This window comes from Peromyscus maniculatus, chromosome 21 (assembly GCF_049852395.1).
Source record: "Peromyscus maniculatus bairdii isolate BWxNUB_F1_BW_parent chromosome 21, HU_Pman_BW_mat_3.1, whole genome shotgun sequence".
NCBI lineage: Eukaryota > Metazoa > Chordata > Mammalia > Rodentia > Cricetidae > Peromyscus > Peromyscus maniculatus.
Genome location: NC_134872.1, coordinates 49,515,224 through 49,532,138, shown reverse-complemented (window position 1 = coordinate 49,532,138; position 16,915 = coordinate 49,515,224). Strand labels below are relative to the sequence as shown.

Below are 16,915 nucleotides of genomic sequence, written 5' to 3'. Positions count from 1 at the left end.
CCTCATAGGGTTGACTAGAGAGCCCAGCCTGCAAAGAACACCTAAGGCCCTTAGCTGGGCCTGGCTTGACTACGAGGCTGAGAGGACCTGGAACATTCCCATACAGGCAGAGAAGCTGTGCTGACCATGTCCTCTGACCCAAGTCATTTCCAGAATTCCTTTTACATATAAACCAGAATGAAGTTGATCGCTGACACTGCCCTTCAGATTTCTGGTGACTTCTTCCGCGGACCTACTTCCTCCTCCCCAGGTTGGGATCTGAGCCCAGGAGCCCTCCCCATTCGATCCCTTTGATCTTTGTGATAAGCTGGAGACTGGACATTGTATCTGCTCTCCCCTGGGTGAGTTTTCTCTTGCCCTTTGGCCAAGGGCCACAGAGTGAGAACTTCCTGCTGTCACCATGAAGGCCACTCTGATTTGAATGTTTCTGGGAGCTTTGCAGAGAGATTTACATCAAATCCTACCAGGACAGGGCAAAGCTTTAGAGTCAGTTCTCCAGAGTGTCTTCAGACCAGAGCCCTGAGCTCCACCATCTGGGGACACCATTGGCTGTGCAAACACCATCTGGGGACACGGTTGGGTGTGCAAATTCTCAGGCCTCACCCCAGGCCTGCACACTCAGCAACTCAGAGTCCACACTTACCCAGCATCGTGTGGGCGTGAGAACCATGCCTTGGAGAGCAGAAACCCTCAGCCATAATCTGCATGGATGAGGAGCCAATGAATGAGGCACACCCCGGTCCGTGGGAGCCACATCAGTGTAAGGCAAGGCGTCGTTAGCACAGCCTACACACGCGCTTGTGCGCACACAGCACTCCTGGAGTCCCGTGGGAAGGAGGCAGGGCTCTGGGGTGCAGGAAGTGGGGAAGGGGCAATGTTCTTGGCTCATGCTTAGGTCTCCTCATTGGGGTCCTAATAGGCTCCCACAGCTGCACTGGCCCCTGCTGAAAGGAGCTTCCCCGCTCCCCAGGCCCAGGACGAACTTATAAGTCTTGCTGGCATTTCCCAGCTGTGGTTTGGCATGGAAGTCTGGCAACCCCCACCCTGACCTGGCCCAGGGCCATTTCCCTGGCAGAGACCTGAGCTTGGGGTACCTGTGTCTTCTCATTCCCGCTGGGCCTAATGCTCTAACAAGACTAGGGGCCTCCCCCGGAGAGATGGCTCAGGGGGCAAAGGCTCTTGCTACCAACCCTGACAACCCGAATTTGATCTCTGGGGGCCACGGGGTAGAACAGGAGACCGAATCCTCAAAAGTCATCCCGTAAACCACCACCACCGCTGCACACACTAAATAAATAAATATTGTAATAACACATTTGAAAAGACTCAAGCAGTGAAGACAGAAGTCTTCGCTCCTTCCACCCGAGGGCAGCGAGATGTGGCGGCAGTGGGTACCGCAGGCTGCTGTTTCCCTAAGACGCCGAGCCACCAAGACGAGCTCTTTGTGAACGTTCTAGGAATTAACAAGACAGTGACCACAAAACGGGCACCAACCAGGGCAGCGAGGCATGAACACAGGAGGAAGCTCATTGGCCAGGGTACACACAGTTCAGGGAGGGAGGCGGCTGAGAGCAGCACAGTCTGGAAGTTTCTCAAAGAGGAAGAGGCCTCGGTCTGACTGACATGTTAGGAAGCCCAGTGAGAACATATCTGCCTCTCACTCTCACTGTTTCTGACCTCTTTCTGTCTTTCTTTCCTTGACTCTCACTCTTTCTGGCTTCTTTCCATACCGTGGGCCACTCCATAAATGAACAATTTCACCTTAAAGCAGACTATGACCCTATGATTAAAACCCTAGTGGGGAGGAGGGTGGCGCATGCCTTTAATCCCAGCACTCGGGAGGCAGAGGCAGGTGGATCTCTGTGAGTTCAAGGCCAGCCTGGTCTACTAAGTGAGATCTAGGACAGGCTCCAAAGCTACACAGAGAAACCCTGTCTTGAAAAACAAACAAACAAAACCCTAGTGGGATGTAGGTGAGGTGGGTAAGTAGGATGTAGGTGAAACGGGTAAGTGGGATGTAGGTGAGGTGGGTAAGTGGGATGTAGGTGAGATGGGTAATATGCTGTTCAGCAAGCATGAGGACCTGAGTCTGGATCCTCAACACCACGTAAAAGCCAAACAGCCGAAGGTACCTGTAACCCCAGTGCTGGAAGAGCAGAAACAGGCAGATCCCTGGAACTAGTCTAGCAGAAACACCAAGCTCCAAGTTCATTGAGAGACTGCTCTAAAGGTGGACAGCAGGCCAGCAAGATGACCTGAGTTCAATCCCTCAGTCACACACAGTGGAAGGAGACAACTGAGTCCCAGAAGCAGACTCTGACCTCTACACACCACCACCCCAACAAAATAAAAAAAAAAAATCAGATGTTTTTAAAATGGGGAGAGCAATAGGAAGACATCTGATGTCAACCTCTGATCTCCACACACACGGGCACATACATGGGTACACACACACACACACACACACACACACACACACGCACACACGCACTCATGGGACAATCACAAAGAGTACGGACTAGCACATTGCTCTCTGACCACGCATCAGAATACCAGTCATAGATACCAAAGGACACCTGCTGATCCGTGCTCCAACACAGATGGATTTTGAAGGGGAGTGCTAAGTGAAAGCAGCCAGCCACAGCAGACTACACCTCTGGTAACATGACACTTCCGGAAATGGTCAAGAGACACAGAGAAGCAGCAGCAAGTAAATCAGTGGCTGCTTGAGGCTGGGGCCAGAGCAGGGACCCGACCACCAACGGCTCCAAGGAAACTCCGGGGGTAGCAGAAGGCTCTGACACTGGACGGCCCTGGCTGGTGTATACGGGACACACCTACTTCATCATCCCACATGTGCTAAATGTGTGGATGTTGTGCTGCATCAGTTTTATTTCCAAAGAGACATGATGGACGGACAGACAAACACGTGAGACAGTGGTTCTAATAAACGTCACTTACAGGATTCAATCATGAGACTCGAGTGTCTGGGAGCACTCGGTAGAGTGTAACTAACCTCTCTGTATTTTGAAAATTTGGGGGGGTGGCAAATATTAAAAAGCTGGAAGCAGGGCTGGAGAGATGGCTCAGAGGTTAAGAACACTGGCTGCTCCTCCAGAGGTCCTGAGTTCAATTCCCAGCACCCACATGGTGGCTCACAACCATCTGTAATGAGATCTGGCACCCTCTTCTGTATATGTAGTAAATAAATCTTTAAAAAAAGAAAAAAAAAGCTGGAAGCAGGGGCCAACAGGATCACTCAGCAGGTGGTTAGGTCCCTGGTTGTAGAAGCCAGGTGACCTGAGTTTGACCCCCAGAACTCGTGGTAGAAGGAAAGAACCAGCTTCCTAAAGTCGTCCTCTGACCTTCTCACTGCCCACCCTCCCTGCAAACGTGTAATAAAATAAAATGATTTTTTTTAGAAAACTGGAAATAGAAGGTGGGAGAGACGGCTGAGATGTTACAGAGTATCTGTGTTCTTGCTGAGGATCCAGGTTCAGCTCCCAGCACCCAGGTCAGGGGGCTCATTACTGCCTATAACTCCAGCTCCAGGGAGCCAGCGCCCTCTTTCGGCCTCCACAGGCATCTTCACACACGTGGTGCACATAACATACTCGACACACATTGGAAGAGTAATAAAGATCTAGGCATGGTGGCATAAGCTTTTAATCCCAGCACTCAGGAGGCAGAGGCAGGAGGATCTCTGTCCGCTCAAGGCCAGCCTGGTCTACATGGGGAGACTCTATCTCCTCACAATAGGTCACAATGGTGAGGGTGTGGGGAACTGAGAATGTTTCTCTACAGTCTTGGGAAGTGCAAACCACACCTCACTTGGGAACCCTAGCAGTCCACTCTATGGCTCGGTGACCCTTAGGTTTATAATACAAGGGTGTTCACTTGAAAAAGCATCGCATGAGCATATCCACTGTAGTCCTCACTGGCACCAACCCGACAGCCATCAGGAGGATAAATACAAATTATGTACTTGGGGCTGGGGGCTGGGGGGGGGGGGGCTCAGTCCATAGAGTACTTGCTGCGAAAGTACAATGACCTAAGTTCAGATCCTCAGAACCCATGTAAAAGCTGGGGGGGGGGGGCAGCCTCTATCTATCATGTCAGTGATGAAGGAGGTGGAGACAGGAGTTTGCTGGCCAGTCAGTCTAGCAGAACCGGTGAGCTTCCTGCTCAGTGAGAGACCCTGTCCCAAAGAACAGCGTGGAGGGCTGGAGAGATGGCCCAGCGGGTGACTGCTCTTTCAGAGGACACGGGTTTGGTTCTCAGTATCCACGTCAGGTGATTCACAACCTGTAACTCCAGCTTCAGAGGAGCTGATGCCCTTGGCCCCCAGGACACCTGCACACATATGATGCACATAAACTCATGCAGGCACATACATACACATACATATAAACATTTGTTTTTCTTTCTTTTTTTTTTTTTCAAGACAATGAGTGTTTCTCTACATAACTCTGGCTGTCCTGGAACTCACTCTGTAGCCCAGGCTGGCCTTGAACTCAGAGATTCACCTGCTTTTGCCTCCCAAGTGCTGGGATTAGAGGCGTGCACCACCACACCCAATCAAAAAAGAATTTTTTTGTTTTAAAGGGAAGAGAAGAAAGGCATGTTGGGGCTGGAGAGCTGGCTCAGTGGTTAGGAACACTTGCTGCTCTTGCAGAGGACCCAGGTTCGGTTCCCAGCACCCACACAGTGGCTCACAAACACCTGTAATTTCAGCTCCAGAGAATCCGACGCCCTCTTCTGGCCTCTGCAGGCACCAGGCATGCATGTGGTGTGCATACATACACACAGGCAAGCACTTATACACATCAAAATAATAAATAAATCTTTTTAAAACAATAAGGTGGAGAGGTACTGAGAAGACAGCTGTTTCCAACCTCTGCCTCCACACGCATGTGTACACGTGTGCACATGTACGACCCCACACATGTACACATACATGAGCACATACACACATATAGACCACACAAAAAATCAAAATAATTATATATTCATACAGTGGAATATTATGGGTGATAGGAATGAATGACCTATGCAGGTGGTGAATGAATTTCAAAATATTCAGCAGGGCTGGCGGTTGGCTCAGAGGGTCAAACAGCCTACTGAGCAGACCTCATGGCTTGAGTTCAGTCCCCAGAATCCAAGGAGAGAATGGACTCCCTAAAATCGTCCTCCAACCTCCACATAGACATCACGGTATGCATGCACCACACACACACACACACACACACACACACACACACACACACGCACGCACGCACGCACGCACGCACGCACACACGATGATGATGATGATGATAAATTAATTTTCGAGTGTTCAGCAAAAAAAAAAATAATAATAAACAAGTGGATGTAATCACGTGCGTGCCTGTGACTCTGTTTCTACTTTGTCCCGGGGTCAGGTGATGCTAACCTCCAGAACTGGGAAGCAGAGGACTCCCTGCCACGGTGAGGGCGACCACACAGGAGGGTTTGGGACCAGGCAAAGCGTTTTCCTTTTTTCTTTTTCTTTATACTTCTCTCATTCAGTACATCCTGACTGCTCTCCCCTCCCTCCCTCCCCCCCATCTTCCCCTCACCGCCTCCCCTCTTCCCCCAGATCTGCTGCTCCTCCATTTCCCTTCCAAAAAGAGCAGGCCTCCCAGGGATATCACCCGAACACGGCATACCAGAACGCAACGAGACTAGACACAAACCCTCACATCCAGGCTGGACAAGGCAACGAAAACTGCTTCTTGCTGCAGAAGCTTTTTGTGAAATCATTGCTGAATCATAGATGGACTTATGATTTGTGTATGCTTCTGTGTAGATCTTTTAATTAGAGAGGAAACAATGTTTACTAAACAATTGCGGAAGGTAAAAAGAAACTTCTCTGGCCCTCACCTGACCTTCAAGGGGCCTCTGGAGATGGAGTGAGTTTGCCTGCACCACTCTGGGTGGCTAGATGGTCTCCAGACCAGATCTCACGTAGACAATGTCCTTGGCATTTATCAGGCACGCGAGGGCAAAACGGGAGGGAGACACAGAAGGCTTTGATGCCAGGCTAGCCCAGGGAGCCCACAAAAGTCCTAGAAAGTCTGGCATGACACCCTTGAGCAGAGCAAACCACCAAGGAGCCATCTAGCCTGGGCCTGTGAGAGACAGTGTGAGCAAGCCCGGGGTGGAGGAGGGCGGGGGTGGGGATCAGAACTGGTGAAAGACATTGCAAGTCGGCTTCCCTGCTCAAAGCCGCCGCCTCCAGCCACTCCTCTCAGTCTGTTATACCAAAGGGGCTTTAAGGGAAATCGGCTAAAATTATCTCAGCAGGAACTTCCTTTGTAAAAGACACTGTCTTCCTTCTGAAACACCTTGATGAGGTTTCCATCTTCGAAGACAAGGCACTTGTGCGCGCGCTCGCTCTCTGTCTCTTTCCTTTTTAAATCAGTTTTCCACACAGGGAAGCAGAGAGGCTTCTTTGATAGGTCGGTCATAGCAGGAAGCCTCTTCCAGGTGGGACAGACTGGCTTGTCATGATCTAGCTGAGTCCTGGCATTGTCTGCGTTTTTCCTGAGTGAGATAAAATGTTAAAAATGTGCATAGGAATTGCAAGCCCCTGCTCAGGAATGAGATGGCGACAAGCATAATCTGAAGTATTATCAGACTTAGCCAACAATTATGATGTGTTAACAGGCCCTAACAAAGGCAACCTCAAATAGTCTATAAGCCTGTTATGAGCCCTGGAATGCTGACTAAACATTTGAAGAATGAATGAATGAATGAATGAATGAATGAATGAATGAATGAATGAATGAATGAAGAGAGAGAGAGACCTGGGCAGGGCCAACTCTTGGGAGACTTTGGCTAACTGTGGACCACTCCAGTAGCAGGCTGGCTTCTCCCCGGGAACACCCGTGATAGAGTCAGGAGGTGTGGGAGGAGGGGCCAAGTGATCCCCCAAAAAATCCATGACAGGCTTCTGTGCCCAAAGAAATTTCAGAAAGTCAATGTTCAGAGGGAACAGGCCCACACGTGGCTGGTGGCTGTGTGGCAAGGACCACCCGTATGTGGGGCAATTCACAGTCGCCTTCAAAATTAAAAATGAGCTTGGCCTTTGTGACTTTTCCTGCAGTTACATTCCCACGAGGACCAAATGGCATGTGGACAAGTATGTCTGTTTACAGCACTGTTTATAATCAAAGAGCCTGCAAACAGCCCTGTCTTCTCAGAAGGGGTCTGGCAAAATTAATCTTGAAGCAGTAACTCATGTTTATTGACTGCCTGCTCCTCATTCTGCTCTGCAAGACCTCGTAAGGCCTGGTTATCTAATGGAATCCTCACAAAACGCTCCGGGGTCAACGTTTGCTTTTCTCTCCGGCCCACAAAGGAGGAAACTGAGTCACCAAGACATTAAGCAACAGGTTGAATATCAACCAGCTGGCACATACCAGAGCAAGGAACCTAAACTCTAGAAGTCTGCCTCCGAAGTTGGTGCTCTGAGCCATCCTCTCCGCAAATAAACATCAGGACCATCTGCGCGAGGGAATACTCGGGAGTCAGGAAAAGGCACGAGGCAGTTCTGAGCTTCTTTCTGGATTGTTAAGTGAGAGAGAAATGATGCAAGACCACGTGGAGAATTCTGCCATTTGTGTGGGAGAAACATTTATAAATATATATATTTGAGGCTATTTTTAGAGGAATATACAGGAAATCAGTAACTTGTGGCCTCGGAAGGGAACCTGTGTGGCGGATGGATGAGAGGACAGAAGCGAGATGTCCATTTCTGTTCAGCTTTGCTTTCAGCTTTTAACTGTGTTTTGAGGTCATTTCAAACTTACAGAAAGGTTGCAAAAACACGAACTGGGGAACGGAGATGTGGAATGTCAGGTCAGGGCTGGAGGCGGGAGGAGAGGAAGGGTGTCACAAGCCAGGAGGGCACCCAGCCCCCTTCCCTTACCCATGCAAGGGCTTGGAGCCCCAGGTGGGCACAGGCCCTTCATCCTGCGAACCACAGAAGCCACAGGGCAGAAAGGCCGGTTCTCTCTGTCACTTGTCCCCTACACAGCCCTGTCACCATAACCCTGCCATTCTGTCACCGTCGGCCCTGTTCCTCATTGCAAAGGCCCTTAGCTCTAGTTTAGGTGTGCCTCATTCCTTCTTATCCAGAGAAACTGGGGTGTCCCGGAGGGACAGGCTGGACCCCCATGAGACTGGGATTCCTTAAGGATGGGATTATGCCTCCCTCAGACTGGAGTTCCCTGAGGACAGGCTGCATTTCCCCTCATCCCGGGCTCCTCATCCTCATGTCAGGGCTGTATAGAGCAATGGGTTGCACCCCCCTCACCTCCCTGGGCTCCTTTCCCACATCCCAACTTGGTACTTGTGCCTTCTCAAGCCTTTTGCCTACTGAAACAGTGGCTGAAGGCCTGTATTGACACCAGTGACCCATGGCAGGGCCATTGCGTAACTGCAGCCTGGCCACAAGCCCCTGCTGAATCAGCACTAAGGCCTACACAGCATTTATACTTCTGTGTGCCTGGCCTCAGCACCAGGTGCCTCAAATCAGAGGAAATGAATCCCAAGGATCCCACTTCACCCCGGAACCCTAGACCCCAGGCCTGACACCCCAAGTGTTCTCTTAGCTGAGACTCAGGGCTGGTTTCTCTGGGTGTCTGGGCTAGGCTACGTGCCCCACCTGAGCTCCAGGCTGTGGCTGGGCCAAGGGACCCAACTACCATCAAGAACCTGTAGCTGGGACTTAGATCCCTCAGGTAGGGTTGTGGCCCAGGAGGAAAGGGACCAAGAAGGGGACCCCAGGGGCCAGCCTGGAGCTGGGGGGTCAGCTGGGTAGTTCTTTTTCAAACCACTAGATGTCACTTCCATTTCAAAGGAACCCACTGGTTTCCTCGGTCAGGTCCCCCAGCCTCCATGTCTTAAAGTCATACAGCAAACTTGACTGTCCCCAGAGCACCTGGCAGGGAAAGGCTTCCCAGTCGGAGCGAAGGCTCTGGGACTCCCAATATCCCACTCACCCCAGCAGAGAACCAGAAGGGTGGAGCCCAGCTCTCTCCCCCAACACCTTCCTGGATAGTCTGGGACTGGCATCTTTGGGACTGGCATCTTCTGCAACAGAAAAGAAGCATCTGGGTAAAGTGAGGCAGGTACCTATGGGGGTGATGATATGGTGAGGGGCAGATGCCATACCTTAAACCTCCTCAGGGCTGAGAGAGTTCAAGTTCACTGGGAGCCATGTTATCTATCCCCTAGTCACCAGGAATTTCATGTGGGCTGGAGAGATGGCTCAGTGGTTAAGAGCACTGGCTGCTCTTCCAGAGGACCCAGGTTCAATTCCCAGCACCCACATGGCAGCTCACAACTGTCTTTAACTCCAACCCTTAAGGATCTGATGCCCTCTTCAGGCATGTACATAATACACATACATGCGTGCAGGCAAAACACTAATACACATATAATAAATTGAATGTTTTTTCAAAAATTTCATATGAGAAGGTTTTCTCCACCCATGTCCCCAACAGTCAGCCAGCACCTCTTGGCTGCCTGATGCCTGTTATGACAATTTATAATGCATTTATTGATTCCTCTGGAGTCCATAGCAACCTCCATGAGGTTAAGTATCATTTCTGAATTTCCTATTATAGATGAAGAAACAGGTTGGAGAGGGCAGATGAGAAAGTATTCCTTAGCGCTCTTGCTGGCCCACCTCCACTCCCACTTGCTAGTTTCCCTGAGGTGGAGGCCGGGTCAGCTGGCTCAGTTGTCTGCAGCTCATGTGACTGTTAAAGATCTTCATTCTTAGCTCTCACTCAGGGCCTTCCAAGTTGGCTCGCCTGTCAGCATCGCCCGAGGAGCTTTGAAATGTTCCGGTGCTCCATCCTGTGGGGGCTGGAATGAGCGTGATGGGGAGGGGGCTGCAGAGAGAGGGCTCCGTGGTAGGAGTGCCCGCTGGACAACCATGAGGCCCTGAGTTCAGATGCCAGCAACCTGCAAAAAAGGCAGGCGTGGTCTGAGTGAGCAGCTATGGGGAGCAGAGCGGCAGGACCCCTGAGGCTTGCTGGCTGCCCGATTAGCTGAAAAATATGAACTTCAGGTTTGCGGAAATCCCTGCCTCAAAGAAAAAAGCCATAAGGGGATAGAGGAGGATACCTGATATCTTCCTCTGGCCTCTCAAGTGTGCAGAGGTGTGCACACCCACATGCACATACATGCATATAACACACACACACACACACACACACACACACACACACACACACACACACCTCAAGTGATTCCAAAGAAAAGCCAAGTTGGGGAACACTCTATAGCCAGCCCTCTGTGAGTCCCCCCTCTAACCACTCACTCAACCCATAGCCTGCTGGGAAACAACAGGCAGTGTGGCTCTCTTGTCTTTAGTGTTGTTGTGTTTGGAGTTTGGATTTGGCTTTATTTTTAAGCTTCGTTATTACTCTGCGCACATGACGTGTGAGTGTAGGCACCTGCATGCAGCGGCCACATCTGGAGGTCAGAGGACGACTTTGTGGAATCCGCTCTCTCCTTCCTCCTTTACCTGAGTTCCGGGGATGGAACTCACGTCACCAGGCTTAGCAGCGAGCGTGCTTACCCACTGACCCTTCTCACTGGCCCTTTTATTTTGTTGTTGTTGTTGTCCTTTGAGATAGGCTGTCACTCCATAGTCAGGGCTGGCCTTGAACTTGCAGCAATCCTCCTGTCTCAGTCTCCCAAGGGCTAGGATTCCAGGAACGAGCCACCAAACCCAGTGGCTGGTGCCCTTTAAATTATGGTTTGGCTCCAGTTTTGTGCAAGGATGCACATACCTCACACATACCTCCCATGTTCCAAGGCAAGTATCTGCACTAACACCTTTCTACCTGGGCAGCGCTGAGCACTAAGGTCTATTTGCATTCAGCTTGCCCGGGAGGGCCAGCCCAGGGGTGACCAGAGCTGGGTGCCCCGTCTCTCCTCCACCACTCCTAGGGGACCACACAGCTCTTTCCAAGGCAGTTAGCTGCATTTGTGGAAAACAGTTCTTAGTTGACATCTGACCCCTGCCTGGACCTATGACCACCAGCTGGTTACAACCACAACTCACCCTTTATATTGCCCTCCGGCTTGGTCTATCCTGGCCACCCATGAGTCTTGATTGAGACTTAGTGTCGGCTAACATGCCACCAATGTGCAGCGCTGGTCAGAGTGTGAAGGGCCGTGGGCATCCCGGTGGTGGCACCTGTGAGCCACTCCTTGTCACACTGCTACTGATGATGAAAAAGGACGCGGCATGCCGGGCAGGGCAGAGTAATGTTCTTTTCAGGCGTCTTGTAAAGATTTCCAGTACTTATTTGCTACTATTAGGTCAAACGTCAAGGTCCAGCCCTGTCTTAGGGTTCATCCCTTTCTGCTGTCTATATGTGTACATACAAATGCATACTCACACATGTGAACACACACACACACACACACACACACACACACACACACACACACCATGCTTCTGCAGTTGGCTGGCCTGGAATCCTTTCCCTCTCCTCACACCCATTGCCCAAGGTCTTCAAGGCTTCTTCCCCAAGGAGTCTGCATGTCCCCTGTTATCTGTGCTCACCAACCCCTTCCACGGGCGTGACTAAGCTAACCGGCCCCTGTCATTCTTGCCTCCCCAGGTGAGTGGAGTCAAGGTCAGCCCAGGCCGGGATATGAAGGTTGAGGGATGGAGGGCACTCACCCACACACGTACTCACAATGCGCACATACTCATTGGATGTGTTTATAGAGTTCTAGGCAACTGTAAACTTGGCTCTACCCCATGGCCCCCAGGAGAGGCCGAACCATAAACACCTCTCTGGCCTGGAAGAGGTGACTGACGAGTGGTTCCCTCCACCAGGCCAGTCCCCTCCCAGGACTTGGATACTCACCACTGGAGGGAACCGGCTCTGCCTATCCACCTCCCCTTGGGTGAGACTGAGACCTTCGCGGCTTCCGCCAGCCCTTGCCGGCCTAGCTGTCACTGCTCTGAGAATGCTCTACCCACTGGAGGAGCCTGCTCCTCTGAGACAGCCCATGAGTACCTTCCTGCACAGTGGGCATGTCTTGGACATCCGTGGGATGGCTAGAACGTCCTCTTAGAGGTCCGTTTTGTGGCACTAAAAAGGGTTTTCTGGCCAGGGCCCTGGATGTCTAGGTAGCGGCAGAAGGGCAGAGGCAGTCAGTAGACAGGGCCGGTGGTATTGTTCCCGCCTCCAAAGGCAGAACTACCTGCTGGAGGAGAGAATACAGACAACAAAACCTGATTCTAGATATGCCTCCAGGGTGCTTCTGGCTCCAGGCTGCCCTTTAGCTCACAGAGATCACCTGCCTCTGCCTCCCTCGGTACTGGGATTAAAGGCGTGCGCCATCAGACCCTGCCCCCGGGTCAGGTTTTTCGTTTTTTTTGTTTTTGTTGTTTTTGTTTTTTGATTTTTTTTTTTTTTGTATTGGGAAATCACATAGCTAACCTTGCCTCTTGAGAAATGCTGCCATGTTAAAAGGAGGAAGAGAAGCCTTGCTCTTTTAGAGCTAGGCCTAGACTGTTACCAAAAACTAAGTGAGCTATAAGAGGGAATTTTCAAGACTATGCACTAGCAACCTCAAGGAAAGTTAAAAAAAAAAAAAAAAAAAGGCCCCCAGTAAGAACCATATTCTTTCCTCAAAGGCCAGGCTGCCATGGCTGGCTGTCGGCAGTCTTCTGGATTACTAAACAGAAAGAGTGTGTGACCTCTGAGGAACTAAGAAGAAGTGGAGCTGGAGTTGGGGGCAGGATGGAGTTCGCAATGCTTAGGGAACCCTGAGCTTCACCCCCACATCCGGCATTGCCAAGCATCCTCCTTAGCCAAGGCTCTGCCCAGAGCAGCCAAGGGGAAGCTTGGAAAAGCCACAGGTGGTAGTTCTATGTCCTGTGGAAAGAGGGTTGCCCTATCCTGGGGACCCTCATTAAGAGCAGTCCCCTGCTCCCTGGGCTCCTCAGACGCTGGCAGATTTGGAGGGAACACATCTTCCAGGAGCCATCCTCCAAGGAAAAGGGCCCTGGGCCCTTCCAGGACAAGGCTCTGACTCACCAATGGTGAGGCAATACGCTGGGTTAAATGTATACATGGCATAAATGTACCACCTGTTCAAGACCCTGTCATGAAACTATAGACCTGGCTGTGAAGTATGGTAGCGACTAGGCCTGGGTGGCTATTTACATTGACATGAATTAAGACTAGGTTTAAAAAGAAAGAAAGGAAATGGTCCTACGGTGCTGATCTAGAACATTCCACTTCCGAGGCATGTTCTGAGACATTGCCTCTCACCGCTGAGGCCAAGCAGAGCAGCCTGGCATCCCAAGGACCAGAAATGTCACTACCCACAACCTGCATGAAGGTCTTGGGCAAGGCCCGCGGAAGGCTCCAGGGACTCAGAGAGCCCAGTCAGAGGGAAGAACACAGCCCTGTCCTCCTCAGGGAGCACTGAGATCAAAGGAGGGTTGACTAATTCCTCGGCCAGACCTTGTTTTCCTGAGCAGGTGAAGGGGAAAGGAGCCAGCTGTCACTTAGCAGGTTCATTAGTGATGACTGCTGGGGCCCCGTCCTCCCCAGGGGTAATTATTAACCTGTCTCAGGTGTGAGGGAGCATGTAGCCCAGGCTCCTCCCTCCCATTCAACTGCCTGGGACAGCTGGGCATCCAGAGCTGCGAGTCCACAAGGACAAACCCCCCGAACTGAGTAACGATACTCCAGGGACCTGCCTAGGCTGTCCCTCCCCTGCCCCCCAGGCTCCCCAACATCCTCATCCCCAACCATACCAAGCCAGGCCCAGCTCCATGTTTGGTGGATAAACCGAGGGCAAGGTGACCAGAAAGCTGCTTATCTCCCCCTGGCTAAGAATGGAAGCTGTTCCAGATGGAAGGGCCCTCCTTCACGGGACTCCCCAAACCTGGAGCCTCTCACCTCATCAGCAGGAATTTTCCACATTTGCTGAGATCTCTGTTTGCCTTCTCCATTAGCTCAACAGCATGAGTGGAAAGATGACTAAGGTAATTAGTGACTGCCGGGAGCTGGGAGGGAGGGGGAGGCCGGAGGGGGAGGCTGGAGGGGGCGGCAGGGGCTGCAGTATGGCTGGACAGGCTGTGAGTCAGAAAACAAGAATGCCAGAGACTCAGAACACAGGACTTGCACTAGACCTGCTGGCCCCAGACCAGAACTTAAGGGCCCAGAGTAGACGCACTTGAGTCAGCAGCGAGGGATAAGGGACCGTGACCTCAAGGGATGGCTTCCACCCTGACCTGCAGGAATAGTTCCTAACCAAGGCTGCCTCTGTTGGGCTGCATCGGCCCAGGGTGGGTGTGCAGACCAGAGACGGGAGAAGCTAGCTGGAACTGGCTCGGTACCCTCCCCAGTGCAAGTCCCGCCTCCCAAGGGACCACACTGGCCAGGGTTCGAGAAAAAAGAGGGGTGCCGCTGGAGAAGAGCCCCCTGTCCGAACCTCTGCCCAAGGAAGGAAGAAACAGAAATGGAAATTCGACAGGTCTGAGGAAAGGAGACAGTGGCACATCCAAGGTGTCCCCCTAACCTCCAGCCAGCTCAATCAGCTCCCAGTCCATGGTAGCCCAGGCCTGTAACCCCAGCATTCAGGAAGCTGAGGCAGGAGGATTGCCAGTTTGAAGACAGCTTGGATAACATAGCAAGACACGATCTATGCTCCACTATATGCATGATAATTGATCTAGCTATACACGGACTAACGAAAGTTATTTTCTGTGCATTATTTTAAAATGTAGCAGGGAGATGGCTCAGAGCACTGTTAATGCACTTTCTATTTAAACCACAGTTTGGATTTCTGGAAACCCACATAAATTCCAGGTGGGCAAGGCAGCCTTGTCCTGTAACTACAGTCTAAGAAGGCAGAAGACAGGGATCCCCAAAGCAAGCTCACTAGGGAGTCTAGCCACGTCAGCGAGCCATGGCTTTGACTGAGAGATCTCACTTCATTAATTAAGATGGAAAAGCGGTTATTCTTGACATCAGCCTCCAGCCTCCACATGTGCCCAAACACATGCAAACATGCTTATACATGTAAGCAATCCGCACATACCCAAAATAGAAAGAAAAAGAAAACGTATCCAAATAGACCTTTTCAAAGGATGGGAGAATACACAAAGGGAAGTGATCCGGGTGAGCCTGACGGTCTTGCCCGCCCAATTTGAAGACCACCGACTTGCTTCGAGAGTGTGGGTGACACACCTTGAACTAGGCTCACTGGAAGAGCCAGTCTCCCCATGTTAGCACCACGCTAGCCCCCCCTGGTTAGCCTGAAGATTAGCTGCTGTCGTTGAAATTCATTTGAACTTGAGCTGACCCCTCTTCCAGGGTGGAGATGGTGGCAGAGCTGTGTCAGCTGAGAGCAGGCTCAGGAGCCCCTCCCCTACCCACAGCCACTTGGCCCAGGCTCTGCTCTCGACATGGAGTGGTCATCCTTCAAAACTGGACACTTCTCCAGGACTTCGTCTGTCCAAGCCCCCCACCTTCAGATGCCCACGGCAAGCAGATGGATACCTCCTTCTCTGGAACACACGTTGCACTGGATTGGGGGCTTTACCCTCTGCTCTCACTTGGTGATGAACTCCCGGGAGCAGGAGTTGACTGAACTCATCCTGGATCCCCAGCTACCAGCATATTCAGCTGCGCACACCCACCCACCCCCAGGCGCTCTGCGAGCTGACACGGGAGTTCACTTGTGTCTGCGCAGAGGTGCGGGTCGGAAGGGCCAGGGGTTTGGCATCCCTCTGTGCCTCGGCCAACGCCCACAAGGTTGGGTAGCTAATCCTCCAGCTCCTGGGCCCCCTAAGTGGCTGCGTTTGGGATGAGCGCTCCATGCTGTCCCCAGTGTGAAGCAGCAGTGGCCTTCAGTGTCCAGTGTAACACATTTGACGGGCTCCCTTCCCCACCCTCCTCACTTCTCCACTCCCTTTCTACGGTTTGATGTGACAATAACATCCCAAATAAATGAGTGACTAAATCCATAATTTAGGGGAAACCAGCCCAAGACACTGACATGTACTAGGTGTTCTGTAGGTTTTAATTAATGAGGCCTACTGAACCGGGGGAGGGGGGAGGGAGGAGGGGGAGGGGGGAGGGGGAGGGGTGCCAGTAGAGAACAGTCTACTGAACTTAGGCTTCTTTCAAAGATGGTGTCAGGTAGCCCAGGTTAGCCTTGAACTCACTATGTAGCTGAGGATGACTTTGAACTTCTGATCATTCTGCCTTCACCCCCAATGCTGGGATGACAGGCATGGGCCAGTTCCCAGCAGAGGTCCCTTGAGAAGGCAGGCTGAGCCGGGTCCTTCAGGATGAGTGGGGGCGGGGAGAATGCAGACAGACCGACAGACAGACAGGGATGGAGAGGGAAGGACTGGTGGAAGGACAGATGTTGGAAGACGTGGGGAGACTGGAAGGAAGACAACCTACTTGGTGCAAAGAGGAAGTGCAGAGTGACCATCTCACCCCAGCCCGGCCGGGCACCTTAACCCGGTTTCTTTTCCAGGGAGTCCTGGTTCCTGGCTGCCAGACAGGGAGCTTCGCATCTTGGGGGAGGGGTTTCTCAGAAATTCCCTGTGTTTGCAGAGAAGGGAGCCCTGATCTCACCCTTAGGAGCACTCCTCATTAAGATCGCTCCTAAGACATTCGAGGGATTAGGCTGGTTCTGGGAAAGCTGCCTCTACTTGCCCCCTCCTCTTCCCCCCTCTGGAGGAGGGGGGCAGGGATTCTCTCCCAGGCTCCGCTGATCATCCAGTGCAATTAAAGGCAGGCAAGAGACCAATCTGGACATGCCAGGGCTGTACCCCCTCTGTCCACCCCAGCCTCTGGGGTCCTGCCTCGGCTAACGGAGTGTG

General features: G+C 51.8%; 1 long non-coding RNA gene across 1 annotated transcript; it reads right to left on the bottom strand.

Annotated features, from left to right (window-relative positions):
- Positions 1 to 5,814: 5,814 nt before the first annotated feature.
- Positions 5,815 to 14,035, bottom strand: LOC143269954 (uncharacterized). The gene is made up of 4 exons (XR_013046764.1): positions 13,974 to 14,035; positions 9,027 to 9,117; positions 7,443 to 7,585; positions 5,815 to 6,564 (listed from the first exon to the last, which is right to left on the bottom strand). It is a non-coding gene; the product is annotated as an uncharacterized LOC143269954 (long non-coding RNA).
- Positions 14,036 to 16,915: the final 2,880 nt, after the last annotated feature.